Source organism: Oryx dammah, unplaced genomic scaffold (genome assembly GCF_014754425.2).
Source record: "Oryx dammah isolate SB20612 unplaced genomic scaffold, SCBI_Odam_1.1 HiC_scaffold_27, whole genome shotgun sequence".
NCBI lineage: Eukaryota > Metazoa > Chordata > Mammalia > Artiodactyla > Bovidae > Oryx > Oryx dammah.
In genome coordinates, this window is record NW_024070211.1 from 78,341,750 (window position 1) to 78,365,046 (window position 23,297).

General features: G+C 37.9%; 1 pseudogene; it reads right to left on the reverse strand.

Annotated features, from left to right (window-relative positions):
• Positions 1 to 10,176: 10,176 nt before the first annotated feature.
• On the reverse strand, positions 10,177 to 11,145 carry LOC120854500 (annotated as a pseudogene).
• Between the last annotated feature and the right edge of the window lie 12,152 nt (positions 11,146 to 23,297).

The following is a 23,297-nucleotide window of genomic DNA, read 5'->3' on the forward strand; positions in this document are numbered from 1 at the left end:
AGGTAGTCTAGAGAATTTTGGATACTGTTTTATGGCCTAGTCTAGTAATAGCACATTGAGTGACCTATCAACAAAATCTTTGCCAAACCTGAGAATGGACATTCTCAGTTGCTAAGTCGCTTCAGTTGTGTCCGACTCTGTGCGACCCCACAGACGGCAGCCCACCAAGCTCCTCCGTCCCTGGGATTCTCCAGGCAAGAACACTGGAGTGGGTTGCCATTTCCTCTCCAATGCATGAAAGTGAAAAGTGAAAGTGAAGTCTCTCAGTCATGTCTGACTGTTAGCAACCCCATGGACTTCAGCCTACCAGGCTCCTTTGTCCATGGTATTTTCCAGGCAAGCGTACTGGAGTGGGTTGCCATTGCCTTCTCCAGACATTCTCAGTACCATGGGATAAAATGATCATGAAATGCAATCATGGTCACTATAACTGCTGACTTTCAAAGCCTTTGAAAGGAATTCAGGATGAAAATCAGGAATCAGGCACTCTGTGCTCTGGGAAAAACTGGCAGAACAGTCCTTCAGATAGATCCTTTCAAGAGAAGATTTTATGAGTTCCAATTCTTGCATCTTCTCGTACCTAGAGAAACACAGACATCATTAATTGTGACATCTGCTTTGGCTAGTAAGGAAAATTTTACAGTTAAAAAGTCAAAATAGAGTGGCTATGGTTCAGACATCCTGGAAAATAACTAGGTGACACTATGGTGTAATTTCAGATTAGACGTTGTATTGCTAACACTTGAGTTTTCTGAGTCATATCAGGCTTAGATGCCACCATTCTCAAAACAATGTCTGCTGGAAGCTAGTAACTGCAACCTTACTTTTTATAAAACTAGGCAACTGGCTACTTGGCTACAAGTCTCCCTGAAGTGCCAGGTTTCCAGACTGGGTTTCAGGCCTATTCTTCTAAAAAGAAATGAGATTTATTTTGTGTATTAAAATTCCAGTTATCCCCTCCTCCAGCTACTTCTAATTGGATCTGTTACAACAAAATGGCAGACCAAGGGACTGAGATTTTAATCATATAAGACTCAGATCTAGGACTTGGAACTCAGGAGTACTTACAATTCAGTGTATCTTCTCCAAGCTGAGGCACTCCTATGCTCCATTTTGAAAGGAAGTTATCACAGTCATAGTTGCCCAGTTCCCTAAATTAAAACTGAGCAGGACGCTGTGGGGCTCTGGAGTACAGATCTGTTCTGTGTTCTCCATTTCTTTTCTGTAGGATATAGGCTTCATTCAGCCTCCTTGACCTTCCCTGAGTTCCAAAGGGTGGATTCAGACAACTGATAATTAGGGAAGGGAGGGGATACAGAAACAGGAGAAACAATCAAGAGTTGGTACAGCCTCCAGACAGAGTCCTTGTTCTACTCAAAGAAATATGCATAACAATATCTTTGAGTTCTTCTACAGAACTGGAGCCCCCACCCAGGTGGAGGATGGTAACTTCACACTGAACACAAGATTTCAGTGTTCAGTGGAGCACTGCTCTGTTGCCTCACCACCAAGCAATCAAAAAAGGTCACAAACCCTGCAACCCTCACCCCAAATGTTGCCTTCCAGGGACCAGAGATGACCATCCTGTTAGGTCTCCTGTTTGGCCTCTGTCTATTTCATCTCTGAGAGGGGCCAACAGTTTCAAACTAAATTGCTGTTATTACAAGGGTAAATATTGGTTTCAGGCAAAAAGTACCTTGACTTAGATCAGGTAGAGAGAGACTTCTGCTCTACTAGGCAGGCCTACACCCATGCACAGCAGGAAGAAGTTAGAGAAGAAAGAGAGCTCCACCCCAATTCCCAAGAAGTATATTGAGTATGATGTCTCTCAGGAGGGAGTTGTTAGGGGAAGCACACTGACTGAAACTGCACACCCTGGTCAGGCCCTTTAGTAACCATTCACATGAGTTGTTTTATGACAGATCCTTGTAAGGAATATGAAACTAATAAGCCACCACCAACCGGAAGAGTTTGGGAAAGGTCAAAAGGAGACACTATGTGCCCGTCTACATCCCAGAATCTTTCTCAGTACAGTTCAGTCGCTCAGTCGTGTCCGACTCTTCGCGACCCCATGAATCGCAGCATGCCAGGCCTCCCTGTTCATCACTGTCTCCTGGAGTTCACTCAGACTCATGTCCATCGAGTCCGTGATGCCATCCAGCCATCTCATCCTCGGTCGTCCCTTTCTCCTCCTGCCCCCAATCTCTCCCAGCATCAGAGTCTTTTCCAAAGATTCAACTCTTCTCATGAGGTGGTCAAAGTACTGGAGCTTCAGCTTCAGCATCATTCCTTCCAAAGAAATCCCAGGGCTGATCTCCTTCGGAATGGACTGGTTGGATCTCCTTGCAGTCCAAGGGACTCTCAAGAGTCTTCTCCAACACCACAGTTCAAAAGCATCAATTTGGCACTCAGCCCTCGTCACAGTCCAACTCTCACATACATACATGACCACAGGAAAAACCATAGCCTTGACTAGAAGGACCTTTGTTGGCAAAGTAATGTCTCTGCTTTTGAATATGCTGTCTAGGTTGGTCATAACTTTTCTTCCAAGGAGTAAGTGTCTTTTAATTTCATGGCTGCAGTCACCATCTGCAGTGATTTTGGAGCCCCCCAAAATAAAGTCTGAACTGTTTCCACTGTTTCCCCATCTATTTCCCATGAAGTGATGGGACCAGATGCCATGATCTTCGTTTTCTGAATGTTGAGCTTTAAGCCAACTTTTTCACTCTCCTCTTTCACTTTCATCAAGAGGCTTTTTAGCTCCTCTTCACTTTCTGCCATAAGGGTGGTGTCATCTGCATATCTGAGGTTATTGATATTTCTCCCGGCAATCTTGATTCCAGCTTGTGTTTCTTCCAGTCCAGCATTTCTCATGATGTATTCTGCATATAAGTTAAATAAGCAGGGTGACAATATACAGCCTTGACATACTCCTTTTCCTATTTGGAACCAGTCTGTTGTTCCATGTCCAGTTCTAACTGTTGCTTCCTGGCCTGCATACAGATTTCTCAAGAGGCAGGTTAGGTAGTCTGGTATTCCCATCTCTTTCAGAATTTTCCACAGTTTATTGTGATCCACACAGTCAAAGGCTTTGGCATAGTCAATAAAGCAGAAATAGATGTTTTTCTGGAACTCTCTTGCTTTTTCCCTGATCCAGTGGATGTTGGCAATTTGATCTCTGGTTCCTCTGCCTTTTCTAAAACCAGCTTGAGCATCAGCGAGTTCACGGTTCACATATTGCTTGGAGAATTTTGAGCATTACTTTACTAGCATGTGAAATGAGTGCAATTGTGTGGTAGTTTGAGCATTCTTTGGCATTTCCTTTCTTTGGGATTGGAATGAAAACTGACCTTTTCCAGTCCTTTGGCCACTGCTGAGTTTTCCAAATTTGCTGGCATATTGAGTGCAGCACTTTCACAGCATCATCCCTCAGGACTTGAAACAACTCAACTGGAATTCCATCACCTCCACTAGCTTTGTTCGTAGTGATGCTTTCTAAGGCGCACTTGACTTCACATTCCACGATGTCTGGCTCTGGATTAATGATCACATCATCATGATTATCTGGGTCGTGAAGATCTTTTTTGTACAGTTCTTCTGTGTATTCTTGCCACCTCTTCTTAATATCTTCTGCTTCTGTTAGGTCCATATCATTTCTGTCCTTGATTGCATGAAATGTTCCCTTGGTATCTCTAATTTTTTTTTTTTTCTTTCTCTTTTTTTTTTTTTTTTCTAATTTTTTTGAAGAGATCTCTAGTCTTTCCCTTTCTGTTGTTTTCCTCGATTTCTTTGCATTGGTTGCTGAAGAAGGCTTTCTTATCTCTTCTTGCTATTCTTTGGAACTCTGCATTCAGATGCTTTTATCTTTCCTTTTCTCCTTTGCTTTTTGCCTCTCTCCTTTTCACAGCTATTTGTAAGGCCTCCCCAGATAGCCATTTTGCTTTTTTGCATTTCTTTTCCATGGGGATGGTCTTGATCCCTGTCTCCTGTACAATGTTACGAACCTCATTCCATAGTTCATCAGGCACTCTATCTATCAGATCTAGGCACTTAAATCTATTTCTCACTTCCATTGAATAATCATAAGGGATTTGCTTTAGATCATACCTGAATGGTCTAGTGGTTTTCCCTACTTTCTTCAATTTGACTCTGAATTTGGTAATAAGGAGTTCATGATCTGAGCCACAGTCAGCTCCCGGTCTTGTTTTTGTTGACTGTATAGAGCTTCTCCATCTTTGGCTGCAAAGAATATAATCAATCTGATTTCGGTGTTGACCATCTGGTGATGTCCATGTGTAGAGTCTTCTCTTGTGTTGTTGGAAGAGGGTGTTTTCTATGACCAGTGCATTTTCTTGGCAAAACTCTGTTAGTCTTTGCCCTGCTTCATTCTGTATTCCAAGGCCAAATTTGCCTGTTACCCCAGGTGTTTCTTGACTTCCTACTTTTGCATTCCAGTCCCCTATAATGAAAAGGACACCTTTTTAGGGTGTTAGTTCTAAAAGGTCTTGTAGGTCTTCATAAAACCATTTAACTTCAGCTTCTTCAGCATTACTGGTTGGGGCATAGACTTGGATTACCGTGATATTGAATGGTTTGCCTTGGAGACGAATAGAGATCATTCTGTCGTTTTTGAGATTGCATCCAAGTACTGCATTTTGGACTCTTTTGTTGACCATGATGTCTGCTCCATTTCTTCTTAGGGATTCCTGCCTGCAGTAGTAGATATAATGGTCATCTGAGTTAAATTCACCCATTCCAGTCCATTTTAGTTCGCTGATTTCTAGGATGTCAACGTTCACCCTTGCCATCTCTTGTTTGACCACTTCCAATTTGCCTTGATTCATGGACCTGACATTCCAGGTTCCTATGCAATATTGCTCTTTACAGCATCAGATCTTGCCTCTATCACCAGTCACATCCACAACTGGGTATTGTTTTTGCTTTGGCTCCATCCCTTCATTCTTTCTGGAGTTACTTCTCCACTGATCTCCAGTAGCATATTGGGCACCTAATGACCTGGGGAGTTCCTCTTTTGGTATCCTATCATTTTGCCTTTTCATACTGTTCATGGGATTCTCAAGACAAGAATACTGAAGTGGTTTGCCATTCCCTTCTCCAGTGGACCACGTTCTGTCAGACCTCTCTACCATGACCCACCCATCTTGGGTTGCCCCGCAGGCATGGCTTGGTTTCATTGAGTTAGACAAGGCTGTGATCCTAGTGTGATTAGATTGACTAGTTTTCTGTGAGTATGATTTCAGTGTGTCTGCCCTCTGATGCCCTCTTGCAACACCTATCATCTTACTTGGGTTTCTCTTACCTTGGGCGTGGGGTATCTCTTCACGGCTGCTCCAGCAAAGCATAGCTGCTGCTCCTTACCTTGGACGAGGGGTATCTCCTTACTGCCACCATTCCTGACCTTCAACGTGGGATAGCTCCCCTAGGCCTTCCTGTGCCTGTGCAGCCACCGCTCCCTGGGTGGCTCCTCCCAGCTGCTGCCCCTGGCCTCGGGCTTGGGGTGGCTCCTCAGGGTCACCGCTCCTGGCCGTGGGCACGAGGTGGCTTCTCCTGGCTGTCCCTGACCTCGGACGAGGGGTGTCTCCACCTGGCCACCCCTGACCTCGGACACGGGGTAGCTCCTCCCGGCCGCCACTGACCTCGGGTGCAGTGTAGCAAGTAGAATCCTTCTCACTAGTATCCATTTTGGCTGAGTGATGAGTTCACCACCAGGAAAGACTCTGAATTAGAGTGACTGGCCAAAGACAACCCAGAAGCCAATACCATCACCATAAAACCCAAGACTGCGAGCCACATGGCAGAGCAGTTCTCCTGGGTTCCCTTATCCTACTGCTCTCCACCCTGGTGCCCTTTCCCAATAAAATCTCTTGCTTTGTCAGCAATGTGTCTCCTAGGACAATTCATTTCTGAGTGTTAGATAAGAGCCCAGTATCGGGCCCTGGAAGGGGTCTCTCTTTCTGCAACAGTACCATTAAAACTATTATGTAGTTTCATTTATTTGGGAAAACATATTGATTGCTTGTGTTTTCTTGGTTCTAGTTCTTACCTGGTGGAGTATGTGAAGAATAAAAGTCTTTATAGGGTATCAGTTATTTCAAGTTTTTTTTTCTTTTCTTTTTAAAATTAAGTTATTTCTTAGTTGAAGGATAATTGCTTTACAGAATTTTGTTAGTTTCTGCCAAACAGCAACATGAATCAGCCATTGGTATACATATGTCCCCTTCCTCTTGGAGAAGTTTCAAGGTTTCTAACGCAGCTTTCCTTTAATCAAATGAAGAATCTGTCAAGCATTTAACAGGAACTTATAGTTTAGCTTTTTGGACAATGAAATGTTCAACTTATGAACAAATCAAAGAAGGTCAAACCCAGCATGAATCAAATTAGTATAAAATCGTAGGTGAAATTTTAAGAACTGTGTATTAGGACTGTTCTCTCTCTCCAGCTATGAGAGGTGGAAGGGAAGAACTCTTTTTCTATACTCACACATCTGACACTAACTACCCAGAATTAGCACAGACACCACAGATTAAAGGCTCAGTCCCACAGGACTGTCCCCACTTCTCAAGTCTAGAACTGCTGTACTTCTGGCCAACTGGTTCCATAATAGAGGTTAACACAATCTCTCTCCTAACATTCAATAATTTTCTAGAACGCTTCACAGAACTCAGGAAAGCATTTTGCTTGGCACGCTACAGTCCATGGGGTGCAAAGGGTCAGACATACCTGAGTGACTGAGCTCAGCACAACAGCATTTTTAAAGGATATAGTAATAACTCAGAAACCACCATGTGGAAGACAGCCAAGACAAGATGAGGCATGTCTGCATGACTTCTAAGGAATGAAATGTTTCTATGCCCTTTCCAGGGATGCCATCCTTCTAGTACCAAGACATATTCACCAAACCTGGAGTTCTTGGAAATCCTTTGTTTAAGGTTTTCTTAGAGGTTCCATTAAACAGGCATGATTACCTAGATCACTGACCATTGGTGATTAACTCACCCTTGTTCCTCTCCCCTCCCCAGTGATCAGGGAGTGGGGCTGAAAGTTTTAACTCTCTAATCACTTAGTTTTTTTTCTGGTGGCAACCAGCCCACATCCTCCAAGAGTCACCACATTATCAAAAACTCAGGTTTGATAGAAAGGGACTCATTATGAATAACAAAAGAGTCTCCTCTCACCACTAAGAGTCAGGAAATTCCAAGGGTTTTAGAAGTTCTATCTTAGGAATCAGAGATAGAGATGAAAAATATATTTCTTATTATGTCACAGAAACAATTCAGTTTAATCATTAATGACTGGATATACATGAAGTTCAATAACCAGGCTGTACATATGATGAACATGATTGTTTCCAAAAACTGTGAATCAAAGTACTGATGACTTTCAAGGAGTATGAGGTTTTTAAACTGCAGAAGGAAAGAAAAAGCCAAGAAGATAGAGATAAGGAGATGGTAGGTAATTGTGCGTGCTTGCTAAGTCACTTCAGTTGTGTCCGATTCTTTGTGACCCTATAGATCATAGACTACTAGGCTCCTCTGTCCATGGGATTCTCCAGGCATGAATACCAAAGCGGGTTGCCTTGCCTTCCTCCAGGGGATCTTCCCGACCCTGGGATAGAACCCATGTCTTGTACTTCTCCTGCATTGGCAGGCAGGATCTTTACCACTGGTGCTACCAAGTAAAAGTTCATATGGTTAAAATAATTTTGCTTTATTGAATATGGATATTTTATATCTACAAATAATAAAGGGGGAGGGAAATTCAGATTTTATTCCAGAGAGTTACTCACATGCTGAATTCATATAATGTACACTGTATGGGTGAAAATCACCCATATGTTATTAATAACATACACAAAATATACAGGAGTAGAAAAGGAGAAATGTAGTTTTCAACCTCTGGGTATGTGAAAACATTTTAAAAACTCAATTAAAAATGTTATATATATATATAACATTGAAACGCTTTAAAAACTGCTTTCATTTAACACACAGAATCATGTTTTTTTTTTTAATCTAGAGAAACAAAAGACAGATTAGGTCTTATGATACTCAAATTTTCTTTATTTGATATCAATTAAAAAAGGAAAATTGAGTCATTTTCTCACTTTAAATTGATTGTTTTAATTATCAGTATGTCATTCTTTTTTTTTTTTTTCAGTATGACATTCTTAACAAAAAATAAAGTAACTGAATAAAAAAATGAATGTTTCAGAGTTAACCAGAGAAAGAAAAGATGGGTTCCTCCTTTTCGCTCTAAAGTTAATTATGTTAGAATACATTTTTATTACATAAAATTAGAAGATTCTCATTAGCCAAAAAATAATTGGAATATTTATATTCTTCTCCTACAGGTAACCATTACTAACCTTTGATAAAGTTTCTTTCAGAATTTTTTCATACATATTATTCATTAAATAAATATTTTTATAAGACCAAGAAGCATATGATTTTTTTCACTAAATTATACATCAAAAACATGCTTCTACAGTATAAAAGTGTCCTTCAATATAATTGGGTACAATGTTTTATCTTATTTATGAATTAATAATGAGTTATTTAATTGTTTATACAACAACAGAGAGACATTTAAAGGGAATTTAAATGTCTAGAAGAGGTCAAGAAGGTAACTTAAATCTTTGATTTAGACAATAATGCTTTTGAAACAACCAGAGAACCCAAACCTAGCCTAATAGATTTTAAGTATAATTTAAAATAAAAATGGAAACAATTACATTTTTAAATTGAGAAAAAATAAAAATATTTATTTTGTACCATACCTGATAATTCACATATTTGAAGAGTTTCATGGGTCTCATCCAGTTGAGACCCAAATTATGCTGTATTTTTTAGATTTTTTAGTCCCTGTTTTTATGACACTGCTGCTGCTGCTAAGTCGCTTCAGTCATGTCTGACTCTGTGCGACCCCATAGATGGCAGCCCATTGGGCTCCCCCGTCCCTGAGATTCTCCAGGCAAGAACATGGGAGTGGGTTGCCATTTCCTTCTCCAATGCATGAAAGTGAAAAGTGAAAGTGAAGTCGCTCAGTCGTGTCTGACTCTTAGCGACCCCATGGACTGCAGTCCACCAGGCTCCTCCATCCATGGGATTTTCGAGGCAGGAGTACTCGAGTGGGGTGCCATTGACACTAGGGAAAAACAAAACAAACAAACAAAAAACTTCTGAGAAGTCCAGTCCAGAGTATAATCTTCTGGAGCTGATTTTCTTTTCCTTCTGCAAGGTTCTACAAGATGTGACCTCTTCTTTTTTTTTCTTTTAATTATTTGAGATATTGAAAAGACTTGCAAAAATAATACAAAAATTTTGTTTTGCACAAAAATTTTCTAAAGTATTAATATTAATATTTCACCACATTTGTTTCTCTCTTGCTTTATATTTATATAAAATTATGCCTGGTGGCTCAGACAGTAAAGAATCCACCTGCAATTGTGGGAGACCTGGGTTCAATCCCTGGGTTGGGAAGATCCGCTGGAGAAAGCATGGCAACCCACTCTAGTATTCTTGCCTGAAAAATCCCTATGGTCAGAGGCGCCTGGTGGGCTACAGCCCATGGGGTTACAAAGAGTCGGACAGGACTGAGAAACTAAGCAGAGTACAGCGCCGATTGGAGTGCTATTTCTTAATTTGTGATTTTCTGGATTATGTAAGTGTTATTAACTAAAACCACAACTCCTCCTAACTTAGACCAGTAATTGCATATACTTTCCCCCAAGAATCTTATTTAAAGCAAAGAAAAAACATCTTTACTCTTGCTTTGCTGTTCTGTTTGTTTTACTGGTAGATTTTTTTTTTTTTTTTCATAAGAACACGTTTTATTTGAGGCAAAGAAAAGTCTAGCTGAAAGGATTACAGTACCAAGCAATCAAAATCCCACTGTTAGAGGCACTATTCTGATTTTGTAAATTCAGTTTAGAAAAGAGTATTTGGGTTGCATGTTCCCCAGTTCCCCAGCCAAGAAGGGCAAAGGAAAACTGAAGAGACTTCTGCTAATCTACTGATTCTGTTCTTTGGACCCGATACCAAGCTGACCGAGCCCTCACCGGTTTTTCTAGAAGTTGCTGATCCACCACTGAGGGACACGGGTCAAATTACGCTACACACAAGAAAAGAGGTGGGAGATGGCAGGTCATCTGGCCAAGGGCAGACACGTGCAGCTTCAAAACTCCTCGTGAAAGGGGTAATCCCCATAGGAGGCACAGCTCACCAAGGCACAAGCCCTCCAGTCCCTGTTGTAGTTGAGCAAGGTGGTCATATCCTCCTTGTTCAGTTCAAAGTCAAAGACCTCGAAGTTCTCAGCAATGCGTTCAGGCGTCACTGACTTGGGGATCATGATCAGGTTCCTCTACATGGGGAATCAGATCAGCACCTGGGCTGTGGTTTTATTGTGCTTGTCTGCAATCGCTCTGATCCTTGGGTCCTCCAATATGGCAGGGTCCTCGGGGTTGGCCCAAGCCCTGTTGGGAGAGCCGAGAGGACTATAGGCAGTCACCACAATGCCTTTGGAGTTGCAGTATTGGATTAACTTCTCCTGAGTGAGGTATGGGTGGCACTCGATCTGGTTAACCACCGGCTTGTATTTTAAGCCAGGTTGTTTAAGAATCTTCTCCACTTGGAGATGGTTGAAGTTGGAGACTCCTATAACTTTCACCAGCCCTTCGTCCACCGGCTCTTCCATGACCATCCAGGTATCCATGAAATCTTTCTCACTGGGAATCACATCTATGTCCTCATCCAATGGGAAAAAGTCTTTCCCAGGCTTGAAGCCCATGGGCCAGTGGATGAGGTAGAGGTCCAGGTAATTCAGCTTCAGGTCGCTGAGCATCTTCTGGCAGGCTCTTTTCACATGCACCACAGCTTGCTGACGATGAAGAGGTCCTCAGATTTCACAACCTTCTCCTGCAGCTTCGCATGGAGGGCCAAACCCACCTCATTCTCATTCTGGTACTTGTGGCCACAGTCAATGTGACAGTACCCAGAGTCAATCGCTACCTTCACAGTCTCTGTCACTTTGCCTGGAGGGGACTTCCAGGTGCCCAGCCCCAAGATGGGCATCTTGGTGCCAGTGTAGAGCACGATATGGTTGGCCATGACTGCTGAGCTGTGCTGACAAGGATCAGAGGACTGTGGTAGATATTTTTCTACTCTACTTTTTTTCACTGTAGATATAGTGGCTTAACTATTATCAATGTATGGGAGGATCTCAATTCTGTTGGTTCTGAGACCATTCCCCTTTTTCTAAGTGATGATCAATACTCGCAGTTTTAGGGTCCTGGTATCAGCATATGTCTGTAAGATATGTGTCTATAGTTATATATTTATAGCTGTGGCTTCATTTTTTGTTCATCACTTTCATTTCAACTTATTTTTTCACTTTTGCTTTATGCGGATTTTACCTCACCCTGTTGAGAGATCTCTTATCCATTTAAATATATGTTTGTAAAAATGTATTCAGCATTTCTAGATGTTTAATCATGCATCATTTTTCACAATATCAAAGCAGCCATATTGCTAGAACAATTCTAAATAACAATTTTAAAGATAACATTTTCAATTGTTTACCTTGAATATAATATTCATTATTTTTTAATGAGTCTGGAAAATAAAAATTAGTCAGAACTTATCATACTTACTGTTATAGATTCTTCTCCCCAAAGCCCTGATGAAATCACTGTATATAAAATAATTAATTTCATATATATTCCTCTTCATCAATTAACTTATTTCTTTTGACATTTTGAAGATAAATCCTACCTTGGGTGTGCAGATGTTTTGTTGTTTTCCTAACATTCAAATAAGTTGTATTTTTCAACATTTCTTGTGATAGCTTGCTATTTTTAGCCAAAAAAATAGAAGCAATAAATTTCTGAGTAACATATTAAAGAAAATGAATGCTGAAGTAACATTTGACACTGAGAACTGGAAAATGAGTTGATCAGAATCACACTGGTTAGCCTGGAAAGTGAGTTTTTAACAGAAAGAAAATTTGGCAGTGCCAACTCTGAACTACTCATTGCTTATGACATGATTTGACATTATAATCATTCACCTTACACTCTTTGTACTAATTTTTTATATGAAGTAAGCAAGCTTGTCTCTATAGTTTGGCTTCCCATTTGATTTCCTACAGAGATTATAAGTTGGTCAAGGAAACTATAAATCTTGTCTGCTTAACAGTGATATTTCTTTCTGTATGTTGTTAAATTAGCATTCAGTTCTGCACTAGCTTTTGTGAGCTTGGCTGACCTGAGACTATCTGGGAAAGATTGAAAGGCTAAAAATGAAACCTGAAATATTATGAACACAAGAATTCTGGGATGCTATATACATTACCAATGAATCAGTTATCCCTTAAATGCTTCCTGTGTTTTAGTCACGTAGACAGTCATTTATTTCTGTCATTATTCATTCAATCATGCATTTATCCATGCACCCATCCATGCATCCACCCATCCATTTAACTATTCACTGAACCAGCACTTATTAAATATCTATATATCTAGTTCTGTGCTAGCTGGTAGTAATAAATAGAAAATTATTTCCAGCAACTTTTTTTAGAAGGGAGGCAGATAGGTGAAACAGAAACATAATCACATATTACAAACATAAAAATATAAAAATAGGTGTTACTCAGTATGATCAAAAGAAAAAGTGAGTTTACCCTGGAGAACAAAAAAAAAAAAAAGGAAACGAATATTTATAACTCCTAATATCACTTTCTTTCAATTTCTCTGAAATTATGCCTTTAGTTATGAGAGTATATGAATTGATCTTGGATATATTTCTGACTATGTGTAAACATGTAAGTAAGTAAAAATTAAATGAATAAAAATAGGTAAAATGTATGAAGTCACATCACAAGAGCCATCATTGGAAATATTTCCTCATTTAATAAGTATATGCTGAACACCAATATGTACAATTATGTACAAGGCATATTAATCCCTGAATCGTGTGACTAAAAGTAATGCATCAATATTGAACTTGGCCTTTTATATTTTTAGAATATAAATATAAATATAGAATTTTAATTTTTCATGTTAAATTTTAAACTATTGGAAGAAATCACCATTACAAATCTAAAGCTTTTTAGCTTCATGGTCTATTATGTCAATTTTTAAACTACAGATTATTATGTAGATCAAAAAGAGCTTAAAAGTGTTTAGTAGTAGCTTTTACCAATAAATGAAACATCTATGATTAACAACTATTAATCTTTGACATATATAAATGCCATGCATATCTATATATAATTTTATCTATATGTCCATAAAAAGAGGACTTATTTTAAGAATATGAAGGAAGAGCATTCATTTCTTTTAAGAGACAGAATTTTGTGCTCAGTGATTAGGAGATGAAAAAAAGAACCTAGAAATTTAACTGGGCACATTGGTCATGAACCAATACTGGATTTCCATAAATTATGGGATTAAAACTACTGATCTGACATTTATAAGATTAATTTACAACATTTATTTTAATTGTCTCATTACAAAATTTGGCTGTCTTTGTAAATTTTTGGCCTTGGATTAAGAATTTTAGATATTTATTTATATTTAAGATTACTGAGAAAATATATGATGAATTTTCTCTCTAATACAAAATATTATTCTCTAGTGTTGTAATTTTTATTCTAATGGTGGATAGTTAAGAAACAGTATTTATCTGTTGTATACAGGTTGTATTAACTACAAATTGGCCCTTGCCATTGCACTTGCCATCTACCACAAGGATTAAATCATGTGCTGCTGCAGCTGCTGATTTTCAATACCCTCTGAGAGCAATTCAAGGTTGAGATCAGAAATGAGGCAGCCTGTGTTGTGGGGGTGGGGGTGCTGTCGGGGAGGAAACTGGAAGAACAAGTCTTCAGATAGTTAAATATTTTCAGGAGCCAATTTTATGAGTTCAATTCTTATATCTCTTTGTACCTAGAAAAGCACTAAAATCCTTTATAGTGATGACCGCTCCTCATGACAAGCAGAAAACTTCTGCAAAAAATATGGGATTGATTACATGTACTACCCTCTTCAACAAAATAACGTATATTCTGACCTTCCCCTCTATCTCTTTGGAGCAGTTTCTCAGGGCTATCTGAGGTGCTGTCTCTTGGGCTATAGTTCTCATTTTGCCCCCAATAAAAGTTAACTCACAACTCTCACATTGTGTGTTTTTAAAAGTCAACACTTGTTTAAATTACTAAAGTGCCAACACGAATACTACATATATTCTCAAACTCATTTATTAAATTAGAACAAAAATTAGCACATTTTAAGTATGCTCATTAAAAATATCACAAAGTTCAAGGATTTAAATTTCACTCACATTTTCTGAATGTTTCTTGAGGTAAAAGACATAGTGTTAGGTAATGTAAATAACATACAACTGGTTTAATGAAGAATCAACTATGGTAACTGTGATAAATGCAGAATAGAGATATGAGGCAAAGGGCTGGTACAGAGGAGGGAACGATTGAGGGTTCTTGACACAAGACAGTCTTTTAGAATAATTCTTGCTTGAACTGGGCTTTTGATTACAAATAGCTTTTTTTTTTTTTTCTTTCAGGTAAATGAGGGTGGTGTAAAAGGGTATTGAGAATAGAGGAAAATAGAATAGCACATTCAAGAAACTATTCAGTATCCTAGAATGCAAGATGCAGATTTTCAGCAGGATGTATCTGCAATGTGGAAATGATCAGATTCTATAGGATCTTGTGACTCAAGCTAGTATCTTTATCACTTGGATAATGGCAAGCCACTGAGACACAGAAAAGGTTAGAAACTGAGGTGAAAACAAACACACATACCCCTCCCACATATTAGTTTTCACCTTAGCAAATATGTTATTTACTTTATATTTTCAAAAAAGAAAGAAAAAGAGAACAACTGGATCTTCTGAAACTCATACAAAATTTAAGGGGTTTTTTGTTGTTAAATTTTTTTTAATTTAATTTTTATTGGAGTACAGTTACTTTGCAATGTTGTGTTATTTTCTCCTGTATGGCAAAATAAATCAGCTTTAGAAAGGAACATAGGAGTTTGCAAGGTCAATCTCTACTCTTGGCAGATAAAGACTTTAAGCTTCTTAGAAGCTAAATGAGGCTCTTGAGCTCTTACCAAGGACCAGATGCAAAACTAGACTAGATCACAGGTCACCTACTCATTGTCCAGAATTATTTGGAGATTCAATATTATTGTGACTTTGCAAGATAGTTGCAATATATTGATGCTTGATACTGTTTAATGCCAGTACCATCATTCACTTATTATAAAATAGCTCTTGTATTTTGCTTTCATTAATCCAGGCTTTTAAGGTTCCTTGCCTTTCACATTAATCTTTGGCATATGCACTGTTAGTAGGAGTAGCATTTGGTTTTCATGTGGCTTCTTTTAATCTCAGTATGATTGAAAACAAAATGAATGTTTCTTCCGACTATCTGTGCCCTAATCCCAGCATGAAAGTCCAAATACAGAATATGATGCATTGGCAGAGACCCAAGATGGAAGCAGAAGGAGGTGCCAAAGGTCTGATGATAGGAGTCAAGGTTTTTGGCTTGTCTATGAAGGAAAATTAACACATGGGCTTTAAATGAAAAATATCCCATCTTCGTGCAAAATGCAGCAACATTAATTACAAGAGTAAAGTCTATTCATACCTTACTTCAGAAGAAGGTGGGTTATTTTTCATTCTAGATGCACTGATTGTTATTCAATAACCTTGCTGGATTTTGCCCTTAACTGCATTTATCAACTATGAGACTTGCTCAGAAAATAAGTTTATAAGGTTAATTATTAGCACATTATACAGAATGCAGAAAATTTGATGGTGGCTTTATATTCTGCTGGCATGTGAGGGAACATTTTGAAGGGCTCAGCTCTGATTGTTTGTGACATGGTGTTTCCTTAATTAAGAATGGCTATTCTCCTACATGTATGCTCCCCACACAAACGTCAAGATTTAATTTTTTTTAACTCTTCTTTTTTTTAACAGCAAAAACCAAGATCAATTTACTGTTTTGTTGGAAAAAAATACTAACACTTAATAATTTTAAATTGCTATTTAAGAAAAGAGCATTTCCATCACTATAAGGGGACTTTAGGTGTCGTCAGTCAGTCGTGTCCGACTCTTTGTGACCCCATGGACTGTAGCCTACCAGGCTCCTCCGTCCATGGGATTTTCCAGGCAAGAGTATTGGAATGGGGTGCCATTTCCTTCTCCAGGGGATCTTCCCAACCCAGAGATCGAACCCGGGTCTCCTGCATTGCAAGCAGATGCTTTACCCTTTAAGCCACCGGGGGATTTTAGTTTTTTTTTTTTTGTTTTTTTTTAATGCATATTATATGGGTTTCTGAATGTGTTGTGTGACAATGATAAACTGCTTAGTCCTTCTCTCAAAACTGTCAATACATCATCGAATTTTTTATTGTCTTTCAGTTTTCACTCTGACACTTAAGTGGAATACAGGTTTTATCTGTTTGCTTAGGGTACATTATTAAGAGATAAGTACTCCTTGGTGGCTCAGACTGTAAAGAATCTACTTGCAATGAGGGAGACCTGGGTTTGATCCCTGGATTGGGAAGATCCCCTGGAGGAGGGCAAGGCAACCCACTCCAGTATTCTTGCCTGAAGAATCCCCATGGACAGAGGAGCCTGGTGGCCTACAGTCCATGTGGTCTCAAACAGTCAGACATGACAGAGTGACTAAGTACACAGCACTCTCTTATCTACTTCCTAAAATTTATAAACTGAATGGCTTTCAACATCTCTTGAGGAAAACAACATAGAAGACTAGAAGACTCTGAATGAATATACATACATCTAACAGTCCATACAGTTAATATTTGATGGCCACTGTTTCCCTCCTTTAGTTAAACCTAAGATAATTGATCAATCTATGAGACTACTGAAGATCCATTTTCACAAGCCAAGAGGATTTTTTATTTTAGAAATTTCATGACAATAGAGAAAAAGGAAGTTTTTTTTTTTTTTTTACATTTTATAATCCTAGGAAAATTTGGGAAATTCTTAGGCTTCAAAGTGCTGAACAACAAGAACCCTTACCTCCTTCTCTAACCTGTTCTGATATTACTCTTTTCCTAGCTATATTCCCGCCATGTCAGTTATCTTTCAGGTCCTCAAACATTTCACTCTCATTTTTACTGCAGGTGATTTATCCTTACCATTTCCTCTGCCTGAAATAATCATCCATGGTTCTTGAATAGCTGACTCCTGGTTGTCATTCAGGTTCCAGTTCAAAGGGACTTTCCTTAGAGAAGTTATGCTAATAATCTAATGTACAGCTCAGGAATCCCTGATACTAACCACTCTCTCTCTCTTCAAACCTCTTTCATTCTCATCGTAAAGAATAGAAGTATCAGAATGTATTTAGTTGCTTATTCTCTGTCTTCTCCTTCCAAAATATAAAGACTTGGGTGGTTTTTATATTCCTACTATTTAGAAGGATAGTAGTTCAAAAATATTGGTTGAATATAAGAAAGAGGGTTTCCCAGTGGTAAAGAATCCATCTTTCAATCAGGAAACCCAGGTTCGATCCCTGGGTTGGGAAGATCCCCTGGAGAAGGAAATGGCAACCCACTCTAGTAGTCTCACCTGGGAAATCCTCTGGACAGAGGGGCCTGGCAGGCTACAATCCATGGTGTTGCAAAAGAGTCGGATATAACAACAACTAAACAACAAAAAATACAAAGAACAAATGGGAGCATCCTGTGTGTGGAGCTCTCTGTAATACATTCTATGCATTTCTGTCTTAAATTAGTGGTTACAAATGCAAATGCCTACAGAGGTCAGGTAAACAATATGAGTGAAATAGTCAGGTATCATGATTAATAAGGATAGGAAGGGGGAAGATTATGGCAAATTGTGGAATATTTCCTCTACCTACACTCAGTTTGACTAACATTTATTTTCATGAATTTGAACTCCAAAATGCTAGAGTTTATGTATAATTCTTAAATTTTAGTGTTGGCAAAATAAATCTTTTTAGAATTTTATTAGCCAAAAATGTATCTCTATGCTACATAAGTATTACTGATCCTCTTGTTTGCAACTTCAGCTACAAAATTAAATGTTACCATAAGAGAGTATCAAAAATTCCCAGAGGGAAAAAAAAATAATCTCAGGAAATTGCATATGACATGTCACTCCAAATAAGGTATGTATTATATGACATTTCCATCTATAAAGACCAATTCAGTTGTAATTGAAACCCCAAAATGATAGTGGTTTGAACAAGGTACACATTATTTTTCTCATAATGAGGTATAGTATGTTGGCTTTGTAGACCAGGAATCTGGTCTCCTTCAATTTAATTGCTTTACCAGCTTCACAAATGAGTTTTTCCTCATGGTTCTCAAAAGCTGCTTCAGTTCAAGATAACAAATCTGCATTTTGAAACAAGAATACATTTTGTGGTGGTAGCAAAACAAAAAAAGAAAGAGATAGACATCAGATTTGTACTGCAATCAGCAGAAAAAAGGAAGTGGATGAAAGAAAAGTGGTAAAAAATATCTGTTACTCAGCTCTTAAGAAATTTTCCTGGAAACAGATACATACAGTTTTTGCATATTCAACATATTTGTGCAACAAATATTTACTAAGAGGAATTAAGTATGAATACACAACACATTTTTCCCTGGATCCCCAGGATAAGGCACCATTTTGAGAGGTAGGGAAACACCAGTGAACAAACCATATCTGCCCTATGAAATTTATGTTCAGGGAAGAGAAGAATGAAAAATGAAAATATATAGAAGTAAAATATATACAGTTGACCCTTGAATAGCATGAGTTTAAACTGAGCAGATCCAATTACAGGTGGGTTTTTCCAATAATAAATACTATAGTACTACACTATTCTCAGGTGATTGAATCCACAAATACAGTACTGAGGATACAGAGGAACCAGGTATAGGGTGCATACATGCCTGCTCAGTCGCTAAGTTGTGTCTGACTCATTGCAACCCCATGGATGTAGCCCACCAGATTCCTCCGTCCATGGGATTTCCCAGGCAAGAATATTAGAGTGGGTTGCCATTTCCTTCTCCAAGAGATCTTCCTGACCCAGGGATTGAACCTGCGTCTCGTGCATTGGCAGGTGGATTCTTACCACTGAGCCACTTAGGAATCCCTTGGTATACAGAGGGCCCACTATATGTGGGAATGTAAATTGGTGTGGCCACTATAGAGAACTGTGTGGAGGTTCCTCAAAAGACTAAAAACACAGTTGCCATATGGTCTAGCAATTCCACTCCTGGGCATATATCCTGACAAAACTATAAATCAAAAAGATACAAGCACCCCTGCGTTCATAGCGACACTATTTACAACAGCAAAAACATGGAAACAAACTAAATGTCCATCAACAGATAAGTGGATAAAGAAGATGGAATACTACTCAGCTGTGAAAAAGAACAAAATAATGCCCTTTTGTAGTAATATGAATGCTACTAGAGATTATCATGCTAAGTGAAGTAAAAGACAGAAAGATAAGTGATACATTATCACTTATATGTGGAATCTAAAATAAAAGACAAATGAACCTTTCTAAGAAACAAAAAGACTCACAGATATATAGAACAGACTTCTAGTTGTCAGGGGAGGTTGGGGGTGTGGGAATGATGGGAGAGGGAAGGACTGGGAGTTTGGGGATAACAGACCCAAACTCTTATATATAATGGATAAACAAGTTCCTACTGTGTAGCACAGGGAATTTTGTTAACTATCCTGTGATAAACCATACTAGAAATGAATATGAAAAAGAATGTGTATATATATATGTGTATGTATGTGTGTATAACTGAATCACTGAATCACTTTGCTGTAACAGCAGAAATTAACACATTGTAAATTAACTAGACTTCATTATAATTTTTTTAAAATTTAGCCATTTTAATAGATGTATAGTGCTTTTTGTGTGGTTTAATTTGCATTTCTCTGGTGAAAAGTACTGATTAACACATGTTCATATCCTGTTTGCTATTTGTATTTATTTGTGAAATATATGTTCAACTTTTACTTGTTTTCTTTAATTTTTTTGGTCATCTTTTTAATATTACATTGTAATGGTTCTTTATACTTCTGGAAGCAGATCCCTTAGTTAGTTATATGTTATAACACATTTTCTCCAAGTTTATGACTTTCCCTTTTATTTTTTTAACTTTATCTTTCAATGAGCTTTAATTTATATGAATGTTGTTGTTCAGCTGCTCAGTCATGTCTGACCCTTTGCGACCCCATGGACTACAGCATGCCAGGCTTCCCTGTCCTTCACCATCTCCTGGAGTTTGTTCAAACTCATGTCCAGTGAGTCAGTGATGCCAACCAACCATCTTGTCCTCTGTTGTCCCCTTCTCCTCTTGCCTTCTATCATTCCCAGCATCAGGATCTTTTCCAACGAGTCAGTTCTTCACATCATGTGGCCAAAGTATTAGAGCTTCGCCTTCAGGATCGGTCCTTCCAATGAGTATTCACGGTTGATTTCCTTAGGATTGACTAGTTTGATCTTGTTTTCCAAGGAACTCTATTAATTTTCTTTTGCATTTTGTACTTTTTGTATTTGGTTTATATTTTCTTTTTTTTCCTAATTCAACATCACAAGAATTTTCTTCCTTGCTTCTTCTAAGTCTTAATATTTTTATCTCTTTTATTTAGGTCTATGATCAGTTTCAGGTAATTTTTGTGGATGGTTTGAGGCATGAGTCAAGGTTCATCCATTGTATTGGCTTATTATATTTGTAGAAACTCATTTGATGGTATAAGTGTGAGTCTACTTCTGACTATTCCATTGATTTTGATGTCTATCATTATGTGACTATCGTACTATAACTTTAAGTTTTGAAATTGGATAGTATGAATCCCAGAATCCTGTTCATTTTCAAGAATAGCTAGAATGATTTTATACTACTTAGTTTAATCCTAACAATATACTCTGGTATAGTGATTATTGTTATTACCATTAACTGCAGCAGAAATCTTATATATAAAAATGGCAGAGCCAAATTTGAATAATGCCAGTGCGACTCCAAAATGTATCAATTCAACCATTGTATAGTTCTGTCTCCTTGCATATGGACAATATGATATTGGACCTATTTATGGACACTAATGACTAAAAGAAAGCTAATGACATCTGTATTGAGTGTGTGTGTGTGTGTGTGTGTGCATGCGCACATGCTCATACATGTATAAGTATCTATTATATATGAAAATTCAGAACAAGAACTAAAGCTATCTTTTAGAAGATAATTTTCCCATTAGCCTCAGTAGATTTAACTTTATAGTTTTTGCTGAGTTTCTATGCTCTTTTTGGCCTTCCTGGTAAAAATCCTTAATCATATTGCCACATATGCCATGTTTCAAACCTATGTTCAGAGCTCATGACCTTTCTAAAACACTTTAACTGCTACAAGTTCATACAATAACACTGGTTTATAGATTTACTTAATGCAGATATTAAAATCTTATCATGAGACAACAGTATTCCTGATATAATATGTGAGAGTTGAAAGATAACACAGGCCTTGGTGGAAGAAGACAATGGAAAATTTAAATTTCAAAATTCAGGAGGATTATTTTTTATATATATAAAATTATGGTATAAATAAAGTTTCTAAGTGCCTGAAATAATGGGAACTGAGTCTGCCTGCCTGGTCTGTCAGACAACATATACTGAAATAGTTTTACTGAGTGGATCAAGGGAGGAAGATACTATAGTCTTCAGGAATGATATTGAAGAAATGGTGCCATCAGAGAGCCTGACATTCCATGGGCCTAAAGCAGAGATGTATGCATATAATCACTTGTTAAGGGTACAAGTATTAGAAATACTTTCTCTTGATTCAGGAATTAGTTTATAGCTACATTATCTGAGTATTTACCAAAGTCACAAAAAAAAATAGGAAAAAATTATTTTCTGAGGTCAAACACTAAAATGGAATTGTTCATATGCCCCTAAAAATAGAATTTTACAAAACTCACTTCCCAGTATTAGAGCTGATTTCTAAGGAATTAATAGAAAAATTGTCAGTTGACAGAAAGAGAAAAGAAGTATTTTAGAGATGTGCTAAAGATGAACCCAAGAAAGAGGTTTGCCTCTCTCAGGCATGATACCAACTTCAGTGGCACATCCTGACATATATGTATAGAGGTAAGGCTAGGGAATCAAGAAGTGAACTATTGGAATAATTTTATTCCAGGTAGGAAGTGTTGAGGGCCAACAACGGCAGTGCCACTAGAAAGCTTTCTGAAGTAGGATCAGTGGGATACAGTAATCATTTGAAGAGAACAGATGTTTGAATTTTTCAGATCATGATTCTCCTCGTAATATAAACATTTTCCTTTTAAGAAAAAAACCTTAAATGGACTCTTTGGAACAACACTTATTTTTAGTAGTCAATGTTAATAGGGAAAAGCTATTTAGAGCAAGAGAATGAAGGGAAAGAGGGGATGATCTTCCCAGGCATGTGTTTCACAATGAATACAGACCCATCTGGGCCCAGCAATCTCCATCTCTGCCACTGAAAGTATGCTCCATATGTATTCATGAGTTCCTGCTTTAGCGTGCTAGGAGCCTGTGACCTTCAATTTGGCAAGGCACGCTACAACAGGATGAATGGTATTCTGTATTCAAAGAATATTTTTTAAAAATCCAAAAAGCTATTGTGTTCAAAGGCTTGTATTAAAAAAAAAAAAAGTATCATTTAATCTTGAGGAAAAAATGGTGTGAATTAGACCATATGCTTGTTCTCTGAATAAAATTATTATTGGCTTTAGTTAATGTTGCCTGAGTCCCAGATATAAACTAAGGAAGATCTATAGACTTACCATGTGCAGAGAACATTTCTAATAGTATAACCAAGGACCTGCAATAGGAAATAGGCAATGTTAACTTTCTCTGCTTAATATAATGCAACTTAATAAATGTTTCATATATGAAATGATCTGCAGGGATGTGTGTGCTTTTTGAATAATGAGTTGAAAAGTGAAGGGAAAAAACAACCATTCAACTGGTTAAAGTCTCTTCATGATACCAGGCTATTATTTTGACTGATGTTGGCACTCAACTCCCTGGACTATTGTTGTCACATTGCCTTGACATATCCTGAAGAAGGTCATCAAGCCTCAAAATGGAAATATCCAGAACTGAAAAAAAGAAAAACCAAAGACAAAATCCACCAAAGAGAGACAAATTCTAGGATGTGATGGTTTTGCATCCTGAAAACAAGCCATTTTTCAACTGCATGGTAT